Genomic DNA, 22,157 nt, shown 5'->3' on the forward strand with positions numbered 1-22,157 from the left:
TTAAATAGACGTTTGGTGGTTAAATGGTTAAATGCCACCAGGTGGCTAAGTGGCACTGCAGAGGTTGTCAGGGACATTAACACTAGTCACTCAGTGGTGCTGATGTTAAAGTCACACCCCCAAAAAATAATTAAGCCAAAAACCTTGACTCTATGTATTTTAATTACATGTAAAATTTCCTTGCATTTTTTCTTTCCTTGATTCCTTTCTATCATGTTGAGTCAGTGTGAATAAATTAAACACCTTAAATCAGATTTGATTAATTTAATGCAAACTTATAGATAAACTGTGATGCACAAAGCTTCCTTATGTGATCTTTGAAATAAAGTTTACTTGATTTGTTTAGATTCAGTTTATGCTAAGCATATTCACATCATGTTTGCTTGTCTGGATAAATGAACGTTTGATCTGTATATTTCAGTAATATTTTACTTAAAAATATTGCTTCCTGTTTATTAGAGGCAAGAATCTGTATTTTTTTATTTTTTGTTTTTTTGAGTGCATGTGACTGTGCTGTAGTTTGCTCACAGCCTAATGTTACTTTTTACTTTTTACAATTGCATTTATGCCTCAACAATCTTACAAGTGGTGCTCATTTGTGAAAATGATCTTGCTGATTACCATATACTTTTGTTTGCCACAGAGCTTATTTTCTGCACTTATCCAAAATCCTTAGGACATTATATAATTGTTTTAACAGACTGAGCAGAGCTCCCATGACAAAGAAACAAAGCATGTTGGATGCTGAGCCTACATAAGCATCAGTGCACTTCAATGCAGTGTAGTGTAATATGAAAAATGAGTGTGCAGATCATTTCGGCTCTCTTTCTTGCATTTGTTTTCCTTGTGGAAGATTTTTCCATCAGGCTGCACCACCCATGTCAACTTGACATCTTCATCCAGGTTGTGGTCCTTCAGTCTCTTGTTGAACTGAGAAACAGAACAGGGTGCAGGCAAATGACCAGGCTGTCCAAACCCACAACAACAGGTGGTCTGTGACCTCAGCACTGCACGCCATGACTCAAATCACAGGCGCAACAAGATGCTGGGCAACACACAGATGATACGGATGTAACAATATATCATAATATTGTGATATTGCGATTATACCGTACCACACTGTGATGCCTTGATATTAGATTTTATTTTATTTCATAATTTTTAATTTATTTCATGGCTGTCACTGACATCTGAATTGTTTTTGTTTTGCAGTTGTACAAACATAATTCAAAACATTCAATGCCAAAACTTTTTTTTTCGTACATCCTTAGGTCATGATTGGCTACTTTTATTTTATTTTATTAAAGGAGAAAAGCAGACAAACTTGGGAATACTAACTTTATATGAAAAAAAAAATGCTGTAGACATTTGATTTCTTATCTAATAAAGCACATTTTTTCAACTTGTCATTTTATTCTGTTTTAGACTTTTTTTTAATCATGGTATTATTGTACCTTTAGTTTCTGCTGTTGTTAAATGATGGTAAGTTAAATAGTGCTCAAATCCCAGCTACAGTCAGACCCAAAGCTGTAATTTAAGTGTTATTACAAACTGCTTTTAGTACTCTAATTACAAGTTTGTCACGAGTACACAAGTTAAAACAAGATACACACATTCTTTACTTGAATACTCTGGTAAAAGTAGAAGTAGTGATTCAACTGCTTTACTCAAGTATAAGTAAAAGAAAGTAGAGGCTCACAGTATATGTACTCACAGTATACAAGTAAAAAATTGCCCTCTGAGGAACAACTTTACTGACTGTTTCTGTGCCAAGTTTTTCTCTGCAGTCAGGACTTTCTGTCTATTTTGTCTTGTTACGTACTCCCCAGTTTTTTTCCGTATTGTAAAACCACTTACATCTTTTATGTCTTTTTTTTTTTTTTTTTTTTTACATCTTTCTTGGTTAGAATTTCCTTTACATCTTTTGCTTCTTGTTACACCTTTTTTTTTGTCTAGCTGTCTTTTTTGTCATGTTACGTCTTTTTCTAATTTTCATTTGTTCTTTTTTGCTTTGTTACGTCTTATATGTTATTTTTATCATGTTAGATCTTTTTTGTCTAGTTACGTCTTTTACATCTTTTTCATCTCTTTGTCTTGTCATGTCTTTTATGTCATTTTTGCCTGATTACATCTTTTTTGTCAAGTTGCAGTTTTACGTCATTTATGTCTCCTTACGTCGGTCATGTGTGATATGCACTGACAGATACACTAAGAAATTGTCTTTTGTATGTGTTTTTGGCCCATTTGGTTGAATAAAAGTAATCAGTTAGCCCCTCAAATGCATTAAAACTAAAGTAATGAGCCTATTTTCAAAATGTAAGGAGTAGAAAGAACAGATATTTGTGTTAAAATATAGGGAGTAAAAGCAAAAAGATATCAGAAAAATAAATACTTGAGTAAAGTACAGACACCTGAAAGCTCTACTTCAATGCAGTAACAAAGCATTTGTACTTAGTTAGAATTTCAGCTCAGTTCAATTTTTCAGCTCAGCTTTATTAAATGTTGGCATTCAACAAGCCTCCAAAATAGTTTTTTGGCTTCATGCTCAAACATCATTACCTCTTGCAAGATGTCTTCCTTTAGGTCCTCCATGTCCACAGAGGAGTGTGTTTTCTTCAGGACCACCCGCACCACCTGTCTCCTTACTGCAGCTGTTTCTAATAAAGGAAGAGAAACTTTTTCAAGACACAGCTATAAAAACCGAAGATAATAATCATAGCATTTCTGTGAACATAACTGTTAGAATTTGGTATCAACTGACTGTGTGCAAATCAGAACTCACCATAGTAACATACAAAGAAAAAAGGTCTGTCACACTGCTTGTTTAACCATTTGCCAGATGTTGAAATGACACATGAGTCCTCGATTGAGGTGGACGGTGCAGACTCAGCCCACTGACTGAATGAATGTGCGCTCCCATCGGACCACTTCCACGAGTCTCTGTACAGGCCGATCCATGCACGTTGCTGTGTTATGGCCATAATCTGATCATTGTCTGTTTGGTTCCTCACGATGGCCAGGTCAGTGTACCTCGTCCTGCAGTAGTTCCGAGCATTCTGCCAACTCATGGCCTCTTTCACAAAGATGAAGTGCAATGGGGCCTTGTCTGTGTCTACAATTTCTGAAAATAGTCATGGAAATATTTATAGTGTTGGACTTGAACTATGGATATGAATATCTGAATATGAACTTTTGACAATGTTCTTCCAATATTTTCATCTGCATTAATGCATTTTTTAACCACTTCAGCACAACAGCTGTAAAAAAAACCAAACAAAACAGAAATGTTACAGAGAGGCAAAGTGGGAGGAGCAACTTTGGGCGCTCCTGGTAAAAGTAAGTAAAATTCCTACTGATTTTTCTCACAAACCATGTCGTCATCAGTGGAAATCATTAAAATTAGTTAGTAGTAAGTCAGCTTTGCCTCTCTCTGCAAAAACATGAAAAACACAACCCTCTTTTCTCCCCCTTGAACTAACATTTGTTTTCATACTCAGCTCATGTGTGGAGGAGAGCAGAGAGGAATGATTAATGATAATTGGGGGAAAAAAAGCTTTGGAATTAATAATTTATTCTTGTGGTGTGTGTGTGTGCGTTTTGTGTCGGCTGTATACAAGTTGGGGGACTCCAGAAAAAAACAAAAAAACAAAAAGGACAAGGTTGGGAACCTCTGGACTAAACCATTAGACATTTGTGGGGGTGCACCTGACTGTCCCTCGTCACATTACACTTTGTTAAAATATACAAATATTGTGTAGAGCTTGATATTATTACTTTTTTATTTTTTATTACCTTCGCTGTAGCAGAAGAAGCTGAATAATCTAGTACAGTAGTCATCTGACCATTCTCCTTCAGGCCCTATTGAAACACAAAATTTGTAGTATGCAGCGCCGTCAGGTTCACCATTACTCCACTTCCTGAACCCAGCCTGTCCTTCACCATGGGGACCCTTGTCCTCCAGAGACCACCTCCACGACTCAGCGTCCGCATGCAGTCCAATCCAGGTGTCGGCAGACTCAATCCAGGTGTCGGTAGACTCATCTAAAAGTTTTTGGAGCTCTTGAGAGTCTTGTGTATTATGCACAGAGGCCAGGTCGGTGTACTTCCACCTGCAGTAGGTCTGAGCTTCAGCCCAGGTCTTTTTCTTTCCGATGAGGATGTAGTTACGAGGAAGACAGCAAGGTAAAAAACACAGACCTGTCGTAATTATAACAATAATTACTGGATGCATTCAGTGATAAATTGACTTTATACAGTTTGTGACTCCTCACAAACAGCTGAGTGTGTGACATATGTACAGAGATAGAAAGTAACTAAGTACAAATACTTTGTTACTCTACTTAAGTATTGTTTTCATGTATCTGTACTTGACTTTTTCTGACAGCCTTTTACTTTTACTCCCTACATTTTAACACAACTGTCCATAATTTACTTTAGTTACTTTAGTTTAAAAACAAGATGAAATTGTTAAAAGACTTAAGACAGAAACAACATAAAAGACGTAACAGAATGAAAACATGTAAAAAACGCAACTAACAACTAAAAGATTTAACAAGACAAAAACAATGTTAAAGCTTTAACAACACAAATAAAACGTAACAAGATGTAACAAGATCAAAATAATGCAAAAGATGCAACAGTACGAAAATGACGTAACAAAACCAAAATGATGTAACAAGACAAAAACAACATAAATGGTTTAAAGAGATGTAAACCATGTAACAAGATGTAACTGAAAATGACATAAAAGAGTAACACAACGAAAACAACGTAACAGTACATAACAAGATGAAAATGACTTAAAAGACGTAACAATATGATCATGACATAACAAATCAAAAATGACGTGATGTAACAAGAAGACAACAACATAAAACACGTAACAAGACAAGGACGATGTCAAAGATTTAACAAGATAAAAGATGTAACAGGACATAACAAGGTGAAATTGATGTAAAAGATGTAACAAGACAAAACAGACAGAGAGGGAGACTCGACTTGTACTTTTTCACTTTTACTGCAGTAAAGAAGTTGAACCTGTACTTCTACTTTTACCAGTCTTTTTTTTTTTTTTTAACACCAGTATCAGTACTGTCACTTGGGTGCAGAATGTGTGGACTTTTGCCACCTGCTTACACTCATTGAAAGTTGCATCAAGCAAATTTAAAATGCACAGTCTAGACTCAAGAGACATTTGAATTTCAGAACTGGAAAATTGGAAATAAATGACTCACACAGACCTGATAGGACCGTTATTATAACTGCAGTCCCTGTCATGATGCACCAGTGGACAGCTTGCTTGCACCTGGAATTGATCAGTCAAAGTATGTTTCTGTTATTTTCTGTGGGGAGGGGAAGCGTTCAAATCCGTTACTTAAAGGGACAATTTACCCCAAATCAAAAAGACACACAGGCACAAACTTCTTTTGGCTTTCAGAAAGGGGTACATGCCATCTCTAAAAAAACATCCCAAAATATTTCATAAAGTTAAACGTGTTTTAGACTGAGCACAGCAGTGTCTAACTGGTTCACACAAAATCAGATTGTATGAGGCGTGTGTGTTCTATGATGACAAAGTTGGATTTTTACTCATTTTTGTGCAGTTTTGATTGAAGTCTTTCATTTCGCAAAAGATCTGTGTTCTACATCTTGTGTGTGTGGCTGTGTGAATTGTGTGTAGTGTTTCGACAAAATGAGCCGTGTTTTCAAAACTGTGCATAAGCAATTAAAAAAAACAAACAAAAAAAATGTAAAAATATAATAAATTATATAATATTTTTGAAATTTACTGTAAATCCTCTAATATTATACAACTGTGAGACTGAGGAAAACAGAGTAACCAGTTAGTTTTCAAAAACATGTCAGCAGTAAAATGTGCGTAAAGTGTGAGTGTTCTTAGATTTTGTCATATCAGCCATAAGGAAACATGAGTTAAAACTAGAATCTACATGAAAACTGTGTAAGTGGGTTTTAAAAAGAATTTTCTTCTTAAGAGCGGTGGGTGAATGAGGCATGTATAGAAGCAACACACATCATATATCTTTGAATACAGTTCATCATCTTTATTCTTTATTATTCCAATTAAAATCAGGGCCTTTAGAATCTGATCACTTTATTATCATGCACCAGGAGTCCACCTGTCCTACAAAAAAAAAAAAAAAAAAAATTTCGTCTAATTTTTAAGGTTGTAGTTTTATATATTCATTGCTTGTAATACTTCTCCTCTTATGACGAGTTAACTTATAATTAAGCTCCTGTGTAGCAGTGCATGAGGGCTGTGGATTTCCAGTGTTTGACGGTAATAGTAATAAAGTAATAGTAACAGTAATCTATGAACTAGTGTTCTATAAAAAGCTGTGAATCCACATTTAAGACAGTTCCCTGATAGATTTCAATAGTTACTAACTTTATCTTTTGTACAGCAGGATCTGTACATTTTTATATTGTCATAAAGGCACATTTCATTAACCGTGTATCTCTCATTAAATTCCAACATTGCCTCCATTTTAAACTATTTTAGGTTATAACCAGGGTTGGGAGGGTTCCTTTAAATACATTGAAAATATTTTTACTTTTGGATTACCTCTACATAAAATATGGTGAAACTGTTTAGCCTAATATAGTGTTTTTAGGGTTGCAGCTAACCATTATTTTCATCATCAAGTAACCGGTCCATTATGTTCTCAATTAATCGAATATTTGTTTGGTCCATAAAAAATGTGAGACAATGGTGAAAAAGTCCAAGATGACGTCCTCAAATGTCTCGTTTTGTCCACAACTCAAAAATATTCAGTTTACTGTCAGAGAGGAGTAAAGAAACCAGAAAATATTCACATTTAAGAAGCTGAAATCAGAGAATTTTTACATTTTTTAAGTAAAAAATTACTCAAAAAATTAATTGATCATCAAAATGGATGCAGATTAATTTAACAGTTGATAAATAATCTTTGTATCTGTGAGTGTTTTATATTCATTGTTAGTTTTTTTTTTGTTTTGTCCAGCTGTTTGTTGTGCCCAACTTAGAAGTGACTAAAAATGTTGAAATTTCCACCCAGTGAATCATTTTTTTCTCTAGAGCTCATGACAATGAATTGACAGCTGTGTGTGAACTGTGTATGGTAGGATATCATTCTTTAATTTAAAACTGCAATCCTACTAATAATCCACATTTTTACTCAATATATCTGTAATCTGATTACATCATTTTTATCTTTAACTGTTTAACAGTTAACTTTTTGTATCCAGATTATGTAATCCATTTTCATGTAATCCATTACTCCCTGAGCCTGGTTATTACAAAGTGTTATAACAGTATATGATTTCTACAGGAGTCTGTAAATGTTACATGTTCCTTTATTATCTGTTTCTGGATTAAATATAATTCCCTCTAATAACCCTAAAAGTGAGTTATTAGCCATAATCAATAACTCATCAGACAGTCAGAACTTTGCCACATTTGTTGTTACCTGAAAGTTGTTCAGTATCTTCACAGCTGAATCTAATAATCGATGCTCCTCTCTGGTTGTGTTAAGGTTGGTCTGATCAGTGTCCTCCAGACAAATGTGTCTTTGGAGCGGCACATCAAGCTACATAATGTGGAGTTAGATAGGATCAGGGGGTTGAATTTACTGATTTAACTGTCTAATCAGTCTTCTGTTTTGCACAAAGAGACAACATGAGGTTTAGGAAAATCTATTTGAATAATGAGCTATTCTGGAGAGCTGCAGTGCCTGATGACAAGATGTAGATGTGATGTTGTGATAATGTTTAGATGACAGAACAAAAGGAACCACATGATTTAACATACAAACATAGGTGGAGACATTTTCGTAAATCATAGCATCCTGCTTTTATTAATGCTTTACCATCCAAATGTCTTGGAAATTGGCTGCTTATGTTTATCTGCAGAGTCTGACAAGTGTCTGGCAGTTTTTTTTATTCCAGGTTTGTTTGATTGGATGATCCTTAGTTTGCTGACAGTGAAACAGTGAAAGTTTGCTTGCAAACTTCAAGTGCTTCTATGAAACTAAACAATGAAAGAAGTGAATAGCCTCTGCCATTGAAGTTAAATTTGTAACTGACTACAACAGGAGAGGACAGCATTGCTTATTCTGAGTAGTTGCTTTCCACTGGCAGATCCAGTTTAATGTTCAGGTTGTCTGCAGGTCTCAAAAGGCATCAAAAGCATTTTGCTTGAAAAAGGCATCAGCAGATAATGAAGGGGAATGTTCTAAAGTTCTGTGTTCATAATTACCCTCTAATAAAGTCTAATAAAGGTCTAACAGCAGGAAATAATAAACTTTAATTTTAAAATCTATTTGAATCATGAGCTAATGGGGAGCTGTTTTGCCTGATGACATAATGTGGTGTTGTGTTAACCTCTGGATGAAAGAACAAAAGGAACCACATAATTTAACATACAAACCCACATCTCAAAAACATATGTAAATGTGTTGGTAAAGTGTTGTTGCTGTTGGATACAGTGACCATCTGAACAGTCATCTGTGCTTTCAAATAAGAGTTGTCATTGTTGGATGTTTGACCTGTATGTATGTTATGTAAATTAATTGATTTGCAAAAAAAAACTGACTTGTATTCAGTTGAGTGCTGTAAAAAGACAAGCTATTTAATGTTCAAACTGATAAACTTTATAGTTTTTTGTAAAAAAAAAAAAAAAAAAAAAAAGACGCTCATTTTGAATTCAGCACCTGCAAAATGTTCCGAAAAAAAGTTGGGACAGGAGCAAAAAAAGACGGTTAAAGTTATTGAATGCTCAAAAAAATACCTGTTTGAAACATTCACAAGGTAAACAAGTACCAACGCTTTAAGAACAACGTTTCTCAACACAACACTGCAGGAATTAGCAGTCTGCAATCCATAATATCATTAAAAGATTCAGATAATCCAGAGAAATCTGTGACCTTTGACCCCTCAGGCAGCACTGTGTGAAAAACTGCATTAAAAACCCACATCATTGTATAAAGGATACTACATGGGCTCAGGAACACTTTGGAAAACCGTTGTCAGTAAACACAGTTTGTCTCTGCATCTACAAATACAAGTTAAGACTCTACCATGTAAAGAGAAAGACATATATCAACAACATCCAGAAACACTGCAGACTTCTCTGGACCTGAGCTCATCTGAGATGGACTGACGCAAAGTGGAAAAGTGTGCTGTGGTCTGATGAGTCCACATTTCACATTGTTTTCACAGATCATGGACGTAGTGTCCTCCAGGCTAAAGAGCAGAGGGACATGGACAGCGATCATACTGTTACCAGCACTAACTTCAAAAGACGGCAGCTGTGATGGTATGCGGGTGTGTTAGTGCCCATGGCATCATGGGTAACTATCACATCTGTCACAACTGTCACAGGCATCAAATTCAGAATGAGTGTATATTTACAAAAAATCAGTCGGCTTATCAGTCTTAACATTAGATGTATTGTTCTTCTTACTGTATTCAATTCAATATAGGTCAAAACATTTTTGCAAATCGTTGCATTCTGCTTTTACATATGTTTTAGTGTCTCTTATAGCACCTTCCCTCTTACATAACAGATGTCATTGGACATCACCTGGAGCACAACTACAGTTTATTCAGCGTTCAGGTCAGCTGTGGATTCAGAGAACACTGATTAATTAATCTGATTAAAACAATATGTCTTACAATAAGTTAATGAGTTAACACAACTGGATTTTTAAGCATAAAAATTCAAGATTCAATATGTCTATCATATGAAAAACTTCTGTCTGAGTGCTCCAATATAAAAATAAAAATAACAGTAGGTAAGTAACAGACACAGAGAGCTAGAAATAGAATAATGGTAAAAACTGATAAAATATACAATGATAGGATGTGCAATATTTTTTTTAAAATAAAATATATATATATATATATATATATATATATATATATATATATATATATATATATATATATATATATATATATACAAAGACTTGAATGTTGAATCATTGTAGTATTGCTCAAGCTTATGTTGCACTTATGTGTAGGTCAAAAATTAAGTAAAAAAATTGACTTAATCAAACTCAAAATCATTTACTGCAAAACTTAAAGTATTCATTTTTTAGAGATTTTCGGGACTTTATTTCTTTCATGCATTAATCAAAAGTTATGAGCTCAATTAACACACACAAAGAAATTAAAATTCTACTGGCCCTCAACATTTGTAGGTTAGTATAAATTCTACACAAGCTTTCAGTTTTCACTTCTTATTACAAATAATTATTTTGAGCATTTGGTTTTACAGTGAACATGTAGTCAGTGACTTTAATCCACCAGCAGAGGGCAGCAAATCACCATCACTGTTTCTGTCTCCTCCAAACCTAAAACCATGTAGACCAACAGTACTGATATAATAGTGCTTAAAAAAACGGATCAGCTGACTGCATGTGTACAGTGGATCTGATACGATGTGGTGGTGATTACTGCTAATACTGGGCTCCAGTTGGACTGTGGTGGCTTTAATGGTGAATGTAATTAGAATTAAAAGGTTCTGGTTTTGATGAGAAAGTTTAAGGCTCATGGACTAACTGATTAAAACCAGAGGGGCTCTTTTCATTATTTGTCACAGGCGGGAAGGTTTCGCCCCTCACTGTCAGAACATCAGTAACATTCTCGATTTATCAGTGTTCCTTTTACCAAACCAAACACATTCACTACAGTTGAGGCAATAATTTCATAATATTGTGGTGTAGCAAAAGAAAAGTCTGCAGTAGGAGGGAGAAATACAGTTTCTCATATGACCTAATGTCTGAAAACTATGAAATCCAGTCTAAACTCCTCCCTGCAACACATATTCCATCTACAACTCCACATGGATAAAGAGAAATTTATTTTCAGACAAAAACACATTTATTAAAGCTAATTTGATTCCTCTTGTATTACAGTTATTACGATATTTTATGTTCAGAACATGTCATTTCATATTTGATTCTACAGTATTGTGTGTATTGGTACACATGGAAAAGACAATTCCTTGGTGTGTCCATCAGTACATTTCACACACAGCAGATGTAACCAGATGTAAAGATTTTTAAGATTAAAAAAAAAAAAAAAAGTAACAAGACTGAAGCAATGAAACAAGATGAAAATTACGCCACAAGATGAAAAAGGCACAAAATAAAAAAGACGTAACAAACAGAAAAACAACATAAAAGAAGTAATAAGACAAAAAAACATAAAAGATGCAACAAGAACAAAAATATGTAACTAAAAAAATAAGATGTAACACAATGTAAAAGACATAAGAGGATGAAAAGACATGACAAGACACAAAAGATGGTGACTTTACTTTCCTAGTGAACTGTCTGAACTGTGTGTGTGTGTGGTGTGACATCGTGCACATGCAAGTGAATGACATGTCGGGACTTTAGGAGACTCATATTCTACCAGACGAGCAGTATGGAGGCACTTGGGAGATTCTGCAACACTGGTTTCCTGTGAAATTAAACCTGACCTTCAATCGACATGAGGGTGAGTAGATCATGACTGAATTTTCATTTCTGGGTAAACTTTCCCTTTAAATTACAGTTATTAGTCAAAATGCTGGTGATTACAAAGGAGGTGCATCTGAACATTCAGTAAAAAGCTTGTATGCGGAATTTAACACTTTCTATTTCTATTTTCTGTCTTTGTGCCGTGCAGAAATGCCTACTTTTGGCATTTTTCCGGACAACACTGATCTGGAAAGCCTCTGGGACAAATTTGAGCGCAACACCATCACCACCAAGGGTAGGATGGCTTACAAGGAGTTTGTTTGAATTTGCACCGCCTAGCTCTGCTTTTGGTCTCTACTGAGTCCTGAGGGAAATATCAGCCACTTTAGCTGCTGAATGCTCCATTATGTTCACCAGCTAACTGTCTGTGTCTGCTGTTTACTGCTGAACAGGTGGTGTTCAGTTGATTTTTAGAGCTCTTTTCACTGAAAACATGTGTGGCAGGAATGTCTGGTCTGTGAGGCAGAAAGCGATGCTGTAAGAGCAGTGAGAGTGAAGCAAAACAGCCCAAGTTGTGGTCTGCACAGCTCAATGAAGAGCTGAAAAATATTAGAGATTATAAAGCTGAGGAAAGCAGCAGCGGGTTGAGGTGATGATTCTCTCTGAGAGGGCTGCTCGTAGTCATGAACATCGTTTTCACGTTGTCCTCTGATACATTATTATTATATGGCAAATACACTATGGTCAAAGCTAAGGGAAGATTGTGCTTACAGATTACAAACATCTTGCCTCACCCTCCCCTTCCAGGCGTGCAGGCGAGTGCTTCTCAAACTGGTAGGTGAGGTGGGCGTCGCTGCAAGGGGTTTGTGGATGATCCAGGCAAAATACGGCGTACAGCAAATTTGAAAAAATATGATTCATGTGGAGAAGATAAATAAGTTTTCTGATGCTATCGTGCTAACCTTTGTTTTACTAATATTCACCTTGGATCCTCTTTTATTAGTTGTTTCCTGGATTGATAAAAATTGTGGGATCAGGGACATTAAGATTTTATGGCGTCTGAGGGAGATGTGACAGAAAAAGTTTGATAAAAGATTAAAAGATTGTGCACTGTAAGAAAAAAGTTGAAAAAAAACAAAACAACTTTTTGAGTTTTAGAAATGCCCCAAAAACTGTATTACAAGAAATGTTTACAGTGAGCTGTGAACCTGCTTTGTCATTATTTGTTTTCTTAAAAATTAAATTGTAAATCTTCCTTTAATGAAGATGGCCCACCTACATTACATTAATCAGAATCTACATTTAACTTTTTTCTGAAATCTCTTTGCAGAGGAGCATGTCTCAATGTTCAGATAAAAAGAATACAAAGACTGTGTTATCAGATCATTAACGTCAGAATGTGACCGTGCGTCAGTCAGGGCTCCTCTGCCCCGATAAAAAATCTTCACAAAAATACATTTTAAAACTAGGAGAGCACTCCAAGGGTTACCTTGACATTTTACATTTCACTCCGTCCTCTGTCTTCAGCAGACACCTGTCATACAGCATACAGATTGAAAAGGGCCTTGTTGGCGAACTGTAATGTCAACAGAGGAAGTCCAATCCACAGTTTGACAAATGCCTGGTGAGGACGAATAACAGACGAAGCACAAAATGTCAAGTCATCCCTTCAATATGTGTCATGATCTAGTTTGAGTCCTTACAACCACAAAACACTGGAACAGCTGTCACCGTTTAAATTGAAATTATTCAAAAAGTACCAACATTTAAGAAATGAAGGAATTTAAGTTAAAAATACATTAATCTATAAACTTAACATTATATCTGTAGTGGTGAATTTCCTTGAAAGTGGTCGTGTTCGAGTTCTATGGATTTTACACTCTTTTAGCTCCTTGTTTTGTCCATAAAATCCATAAATTTACTGTTCAGTTGAGACTGAATGTCAGACAGAAAAGGCAAAGAAAAAGAAAGTTAACCATCTTGCAGGTAAGAAACCAGATATTTTTCTCATGAGATGGTGGAGACCAAAACAGAACTAAAAGGAGAGTGAAACTCCTTAATAAACATCATCATTTTGCTCCATGTCTTCTGGAGCAGTGAAGTTTCTGCTAATGTTTTAAAAAGCAAATGTCTGCTGATGCACAGCAAAAGGAATTTCATGAGGCTATAATCTTTCTGGTGGTGTCATCTTTTGCTGGGGCTTTATACTTTATTGGCCGGGATTGTAGCTAAGCCATTCTTCAGAATTGGGGCAAATTATGTCCTACCAAAAACTTCGTTTTTTAAATCATAAAAACTTACACTGTAATTCCAGTTTTTGGTGATAATTATTTAAGGATTTATATATATATATGAAATATACATAATATATGAATAGTTTTGTTCTGCTTTAATTTCTAAACAGGCAGAAAAAGGCCTTGTTCCAGCAAAGAATTCACAACTTTAAACAAGGCCTCAAACTAACAATACCAACTGATAACATAGTATAAAAAGTGTCTTTTAAAATAATTTTTTAATGAAAATGTTCCTTTAAAGTTGTGACAAGCACTATTATAACTGATGTGATGCACTTATAAAATAAAGCTCCAAGAGGACAGCGAATAAAGATTATTTGGTCAAACATACTGTTTCCAAGAATCACGTTATCATATTTACATATAATACTGAGATATGATACATGAAATTCAGTCAAACACACAATGATATGGAAAAAAATCAATGAAAAGGAAGCTATTATATATTATTTCATTTTATTATCATCACAATACCTTTATGTTCCTTCTGCCTTAAGCTAGAACATTTCTCCCCAACTAAAGGCCATCACTGCCTTATAAACTGGCCCATGCATCGACACCCTTGGGTCCAGGTATGTATCAAAACCCTAAAAAAAGGCTGTGAACCTTTTCCAGTTGGGCCCCAGTATGTTTTATAGAAAATGAGAACAGGTCCCGAGGCAAAAGAAAGTAAATTCCTCATTTCTTAGGTCCAAGACTGAAGCATTATAAACTCCCCTGAGGTAATGATTGTTAACATTCAGTGGAAATGTAGATGGGGAAATATATTTTTATTGGTGTTTAGCTGATTCTTATGTAACATGATGTACAATTACTGTAACAGTAAAATAGGCGTCAGTCCCCAGCTGGCAACCTAGGTACTAGATGGAAAACACATTTATGAACTGGAAATCAAAGAGGTAACAGCAAAGTACAAAAAGCAGAATGGGATACTTGGCTCAGATGAAAGGCATGGATTATGGAATCTCAGAACTGTGCTTCAAAGAAGAGGCTTTCAGTGAAAATGAAAAATCATCAGACGAGTTGCAACTTTCTACTTTGGTGATTTTTGCAAACTTTTGTGAAATCCAACTTTGGCTGCAACTCGAAGGCCTTGTTCAGACTGCCAGCCTAAATCTTTTTTTTTTTTGGCGTATCCAGATTGTATCCAGGAGTGTTTCTAGAGGAAAGGAATTGGGGGAGCACTGGCCACCCCTAAAATCTGATTGGCCACACCAAGTGCCACCCCATTATCCACAAGTATGATTGGCTATATGTCACATCCTGAGGTTCCATTACGGTCATGTTTTCCTTGTTTTCAGTTTTTGTCAGTTTTTCCTGTTTTATTTTGGTACTCACCCTTGTCTCTCGTTTCAGGCACTTCACTTCCTGCCCCTGTGTGTTTCCCTCCTGTGTGATTGCCTGCCCCACCCTGATTGGTTTCACCTGTCCCCTCCTCCCTTGTGTATTTAGTCCTTGTGCCACCTTTTTGTCTGTGCCAGTTCGTCTCTTTGTTTACAAGTGTGTTCTTGCTCTACAGTTTTCTAGAGATCTCCTACTTTAGGACCAGTTCTTGCTTTTTGTTCTTGTTTTTGCCTGCTCTCTTTTTCAATTAATAACCCTGTGATTGAGTCCTGCGTCTGAGTCCTCCTTTGATGGCCTGGTGTGATACTATCTGTCCAGTGAAAGGTTGGACCTTCGTCTGAACAAACTGTTTGACGAGTATTTTTAAATGTACATTGTTTCCTTACGTGTGTAGCCAGCTATGAATTTTTTCACAGATTAATTTACTTTATGGATCATTTTACAAAACAGGCTTGTATAATGAGATGCTAATTTCTGTTCTCTTTATGCTGCTCACAAAAACATACAGAAAAAACTATGTACAGCAAATGGGTGAATAAATAATAAATCATAAAAACAAAGCTATTTTTTATGGTGGAATGCTGAGTGGAAAGGAGGCACAATTATTTTTGAGGACTTACAGATTAAAGTATGGAAGCTTATATAAGGCTATATTATAAGGGGCTGCTCTGTTTCTTGTGTTTGTTGTGACAATTTATCTTAAGAAACTGTGAGATACTTTAATGTTAGTAATTAAAGTAGATATTGTAAATGTAAATTAGTGCTAATCCATGTGCACCAAAGCATGTGTATGTGCATGTGCACGCCTCATGCCAGTCCTGCATAAGTCAGTACCGCTCCAGTCAAAAAAGTCAGGAAACGCTCTTGGATCCAAGCCATATTTGGAGGAAGTTTGAAATCTTGCAATGTGACACATGATGAAATGTCAAATTGAGAGTGATGTAAGTTCATCAGAGTGACTGAGCAGAATCAAGCTGCCATTGTGGTATGGACGACAACACGGAGAAAAACAGTGTGTCGTTGTCATTGGAGGGACTGAGCTTCTGTACAAGAAAAGCTGTGCCCATCACTCGACATCACTTGTACATGTAGTTACTGATGCCTACATTGTTACCACAGCAACCCAACCACAGCAACCCATGCAGGTAGGTCGATGATATCTGGACACACAAATCTGATGACTTGCAAATAACAGTGTCTGAACAAAGACAAAACTACAATTGTTTTCATTATCTGGACTTTTTCACATTTTATTTATTATCTGCCAAATTAGATTTCTCCCCCGTTTTAACAATATGAACAAATTATAATAATATCTTAGACTTTTATCTCTAATTATTAGCCATGGTAGCAGTGTGGCTCTGTGGATGGCGATGTCAGTTAGTTTGTCCACCACTTTGGTGACTGTTGGATGGATTGCCATAAAACTTTGTGTAGACATTCCTGATCCTCAGAGGATGAATCCTCTTTTCTTTGGTGATCCCCTGATTGTCCTGTAGTACCACTGCGGTTTTCAGTGAAATATCTCAACATCTATTGAAATTTGTTACAGATAGCCTACCCATGGTTCCCCGAGGAAGAATCTGAACGACTTTGAGGAGCCTGTGACTTTTCCTCTGGCACCACCATCAGGTCAACTGTTTGTCCGATGCTTCGTGTCTAAATATTCCAAAAGTTCCATTCCCATCAGCCTCACCTGTACAGTGAGATTACCGGCCTTAGTCTTTTTCTGTAAAATTATAATCAAGTTACTTTTTGACTTTTTCCAGGAACTATCAGAATATTTTAGGAGTTCTAGAAATTATGACTGAAGAAAATGACAAATATCACATTACTGTGCAGATTTCATTCAAAAAAATTAAAGTGCCCAGTGTAACTTGACATTAAATGCAACATAAACATGTTAACATGCCAATGTCTTAATTTACAATTAAACATTATCATTATCAAATTAAAGTTCATAGCTTTTTTTTTTTTTTTTTTTTTTTTTTAGCAATTGTTCACGTTTTGCAAATTACACAACCGGCAAAATGTGGATTGTGGAACAAGTGGAAATGTAGATGAACTTTGCATTAAAGCTATTGTTTTAATCTTCACATTTCACAATCAGAGGCAGAACATCTCAACCTCCTATTTTTCATTTTATAAAACCTCTTCATAGTCCCTGTTCTTTAGTCTGTTGCACAGAGGTATCTTGACCTTTTAATTTATGCATTAAGAAACTTTGCATTATTCTGATATAAACATGAATAGTGACAGTGTTCCTAGTCATATCTTACAATCTTGAGTAAAGAAACAGCGTCTCCATACCACACCAGTCTGGACAGGGGCCGTGAGGACGGTTGCAACACCTCCACCAGGGAATTGGTCTGAAGTAAAGCAAAGTGAGAACAAAGATAAAAATTATTATTTGACACCAGTAGAATGTGGTGTTGGTGGTGTAGGTGATGTAACAGATAAATAGTCCCTACAGATCAGGACGTCTAACTCTCAGCCTGTAGGAGTCCCACTCAGACACCAATGAAGACTCCCTCAGTCTAGGAAACTCCTCTGCCAGTGTCCTCATCTCAGTGTCCCCGTACTACTACTGGACAAAACCTGTCTGCTTCTTTTTGCTGGTCATCACATTAGACTGTTCGGCTGTAAGGGTGGCTCTGTGTCGGCTGCACAGCTTGATTAATATTTGCATCTCTATGTCTGTGAAGTTTCCTTTCCTCTCTCTCTGATCCTCCATATCTAAAGTTGCCGCTAATGATCACAAAGTAGCGAGACAGCAGGAGATTGTCAAAGTGTATCATAGCAACACACATTGCTAGGCAATAACCACAGTGACGTGGCGATTCACACAAATGCATATCGCCAAGACCAGGCGTAGTTAAGACTAGGCATTAGTCTGGTTTAAGTCACTTTAAAGTCTCACAGCACCGCTCTGATCTGAGTTAAACCAGCTCATCTGAGAGCTGCCAATTCATTGTCTCTTGAAAAAATGCTTGAATTTGGTGGAAAGGTCACCATTGTCTCAACATCTAGTTTAAAAGAACATTTACAGGCGCTAATGTGAGCTACATAGAACAACCGCTAAGTTACCTAAACAGACCAACTGCTAACATTAGCTAAACAGATGAACTGCTAACCTTAGCCGCAAAATACATTAGTCAATACTATTGTAGGAAGGTAGACTGTTGATGGTGATGCTGGTGACTGGGATGGTGTTTGTGTGACTAAGTTAATGGCAATTTAAGTACATTTAAATCTGCATAAATATTGCTATCAATCTAAACATGCATTCACACATAAAGAAGGAAGAAATATCTGGAGACATGTTTAAAGGACCAAACAAACATAAAAAAGTATTAGACTAAACATTTTCACCATATTTTACACTGAGGCAAAAGTACTGGAGAGTAATGAAGTTACTTTACTTTAATATTGTGATACTTGGATTAGGTTACTGACTACATTTACATGAGTAACTCTGTCTATACATTTTTAAACCACAGAGTGGACAGACACACATGCTGTGTTCTTTAGGATAAGATAGAATAACCTTGTTATGATATGAGGGTTCTGTAATTGCTGTAAGTTTAAGTATGTGTATGTGTAAGACTGCACAAAGACTGTGTGTCCAGGCATACAGGCATCGTGTGTGTGTGGCCTTGTAGTTCTTTTTTCAAAGTCTTCTTGTGAAGTGAATACCCAGACTTACCGCTGTCGGACGTTGCTCAATAATTCACACCCAGTGTCCTTCCTCTGCACTGTGACTTTTCTTCTCTCATCAAAGGTGGTGGGGAAAAATGTGCTCTCTTCCTGCTGTTACTGTCTGTCTGACAGTAGCTCAGTGGGGTTCAGAGTGCACATCATGAGCATGTAGCGGTGCACGCTTGAGTCCAGCCTGTGACCTTTGCTACATCATTCATCTTTCATCCGCTTTTCTAAATTCTGAAAAGAAGGGCTGATACCCAGAATGTCTGAACCTTGCCTCTGTACACATGACAGTAAAAGAAAGAAGGTCTCAGTCTGGAATTTTTTTTGTCTGTTAAAACACAAGAACAGCTAAGGTGGTAATTATGACCATTTACCAATTTAGATGTGCAATAACTTTGCTGAATTAAAAAATACAATGCTGCTTGTAGCTGAACTTTCCTAAAAGAGTCTGTATTTTCATTTAAAATGTTTTTTTTATATATATAAATTACGCAAAAGTGCAAAGAAAATGTCTTTATTTTTACCTATTTCAGCTATAAGCGGTCAGATTGACCATTGTTATATTGTTACTTTTTGAACAGTTGAGAGGCATCATTGTCTCTGACAATTATAATTTATAAATGGTCTTGATTTCCAGTTTTCCAACATTAAGATACAAATGATTAATCAGTTAGACTCCATTTAAAAAAGTAGTATATTTCAAATGGCACAAAAATCCTTTTCCTGTATTTAATGTTCAAACTGATCAACTTCAGATGCTCAACAGTCTGGGGTCTCTGTTGTAATATTTTGTGCTTCATAAAGCACCACACATTTTCAATGGGAGACAGGTCTGGACTACAGGCAGGTGAGTCTAGTACCTGAACTCTTTTACTATGAAGACACACTGTTAGAACATGATCACAATGAGTCTTGACATTGTCTCACTCAAATGAGCAGGGACGTCTCTGAAAAAGACATCGTCTGGATGGCAGCATATGTCGCTCCAAAACCTGTATGTATCTTGCAGCATTAATGGGGTCTTCACAGATGTGACAGTTACCCATGATGCCATGGGCACTAACACACTACCATACCATCACAGCTGCTGTCTTTTGAAGTTAGTGCTGGTAACAATCTGGATGGTCCACATGAGAGCTCCCTCTGTGACTCAGAGTCTGCATCACACTCTCTGCCTGATCAGGGCTGTATGCTTGGTGATGTTTGTACTTTCAGTCGCCTAAAAAGTTGATTTTTATTATCATGTCAACTGCAAATATTTCTTTAATTTCCTCACTGGGAGACAGACAAGTATTGGAGGAGTGCACTGGTGCACCCCGGCAGCACACCTGTGCTTAATCAAACCACGTTCAGAGTGGGAAATGAAGATCCGCTGCCAGCAAAATGCTGCTAAAATATAAGTGATGGTAGATTTCAGACGCAATATAATGATGATAATAAAGATAAATTTGAACGTTTATCTGTCAGTGGCTGGTAATTACTGGACTTTAATAAGTTGATTTCTCATCCTGTGACACTGATCAGCTGTTCATCCCCGATCAAACTGGAGACGTAAACACTCAAATAAAAGGTGGGTGAGCACTTGCTCCCACATTTGTAGTCTTTAAACAGAAAACACAGGTTTTATATTGTGCTATTTAGATCCTTCCTGCTGAAAATGACATACAATATAACCACCAGCAGCAGCAGCAGGTTGGTATCAGCGAGGGGTGTTTACCTTGATAAGCAGCTCCCTACACATCTCCCTCCTCCTGACACCTTATTTAGGTTTTTCTTGTTAAATAAAAAGGTATTGTGTGGATTCTCACACAACTCCTCATCTCACCCTCATGAATCATCTGTTTTGCAGCACTGCAAGTGACGGGAATAAACAGAAACAGGGTGTGTTACAAAAGTTCTTCACCACTGGGGTTGTATTTATTGTACTGCCTTTTCTTTTAGTATCATTTTTATTGCCTTTTTATATTATTGTTTTTTTTTAAATAAACAATTACATACAGATATGCACATTTACACTCACAGCACTTTACACACACTGCCCATTACTTATATTATTTCTTATTATTATATTGCTTTTTCTGTTGGTACAATTTTTACTGCCTTTTGTAATGTTGCTGCTGTAATTTCAAGGAGCCAAAGTCCAAGAATTTCACTCTTACAATAACAGACTGAATAATCAGGTTTGGTTTATGTTTAAAAACCTGCAAAACTGATGACTAATGATCTGAAATAGCAAATGCTAACATGCTAACTAAGATGGTGAACACATCATACCCACTAAACATCATTAACTGTTAGCTCTGATGCTGCTGTTAGCATTAGCATAAAGAAGCACAGCCTCACACAACCCTGTCTTGTCTCATTTTTGTTCTGCTTTTAAGTGGACTGAAAGACATTTCTTGTCAGTCATCCCAAGTCCCCCTGCAAATACACACCCCTCTCAAGGCCTCTGTGGATGAGCTAAATATCTAAAATGTAAATGCAGCTCCTGGCTGGGGGGGTGAGGATGAATAAAAGCAGTCAGACAGAAGAGATTCAGGGACGCTGAAATGACTGACACCAAGCCTTGAACCAATGTTCAGAGGAAGAGATGCACAATCTCAAGGTTGACAGCCAGATACATTCAAACAGACTGATGATTTTGTGTGTAATTAAAGAGTGTATGCTCTGTATTCTCCTCATGGCTACGTTTCTTAAGCGAGCTTTGGCTTATGTCTGAGTAAAGCTCCACAATCTGAACAGTACAGAGAATGACAGCCTGCCTGTACTAAAGAGGAAGAGGACCATCCAGATTGTTACAGCGCAGACTTTAAAAGACAGCAGCTGTGATGGTATGGGAGAGTGTTGGTGCCTGTGGCATCATGGGTAACTGTCTCCTCTGGGGAGGCCCTGTTAAAGCTGAAAGGTACATACAGGTTTTGGAGCAACATATGCTGCCATCCAGGTATCTTTTGCATAGATGTTCCTGCAGCAAGACAACGCCAAAACACATTCTGCACGTGTTACAACAGCGTCTGTACTTTATTGTATTTTATCTGTAGAAGCAGTTTGTAAGAAAGATGCTGCAACCTTAATGAACATCTCTGAGTTAAATAAACATCTGAAAGCAGAAAATTACGTGGGTATTAATTTGCTGTGGATAATAAACATCACTGACATGCATCTTTTAAACATAGTGAGTGACAGCCATGATGCCAGCCAGATGAAAAATGCAAAATCCACCTAAAAGAGAACTATGGTTAACAACACTTGAACAAATTTTAGACAGAAAAATGAACACAAATAAAACCCTTACACTTATGCTGATTTGAGTTGAACATTGAAAGGACAAAAAATATCAGCCTATATG

At 36.5% G+C, this 22,157-nt stretch overlaps 1 pseudogene; it reads right to left on the bottom strand.

Annotated features, from left to right (window-relative positions):
* Window positions 1-586: 586 nt before the first annotated feature.
* Window positions 587-4,231, bottom strand: LOC146310151 (macrophage mannose receptor 1-like; annotated as a pseudogene).
* Window positions 4,232-22,157: the final 17,926 nt, after the last annotated feature.

This window comes from Lutjanus erythropterus, chromosome 19, assembly GCF_056507025.1.
Source record: "Lutjanus erythropterus isolate fLutEry1 chromosome 19, fLutEry1.hap2, whole genome shotgun sequence".
In the NCBI taxonomy this organism is placed as follows: domain Eukaryota; kingdom Metazoa; phylum Chordata; class Actinopteri; order Lutjaniformes; family Lutjanidae; genus Lutjanus; species Lutjanus erythropterus.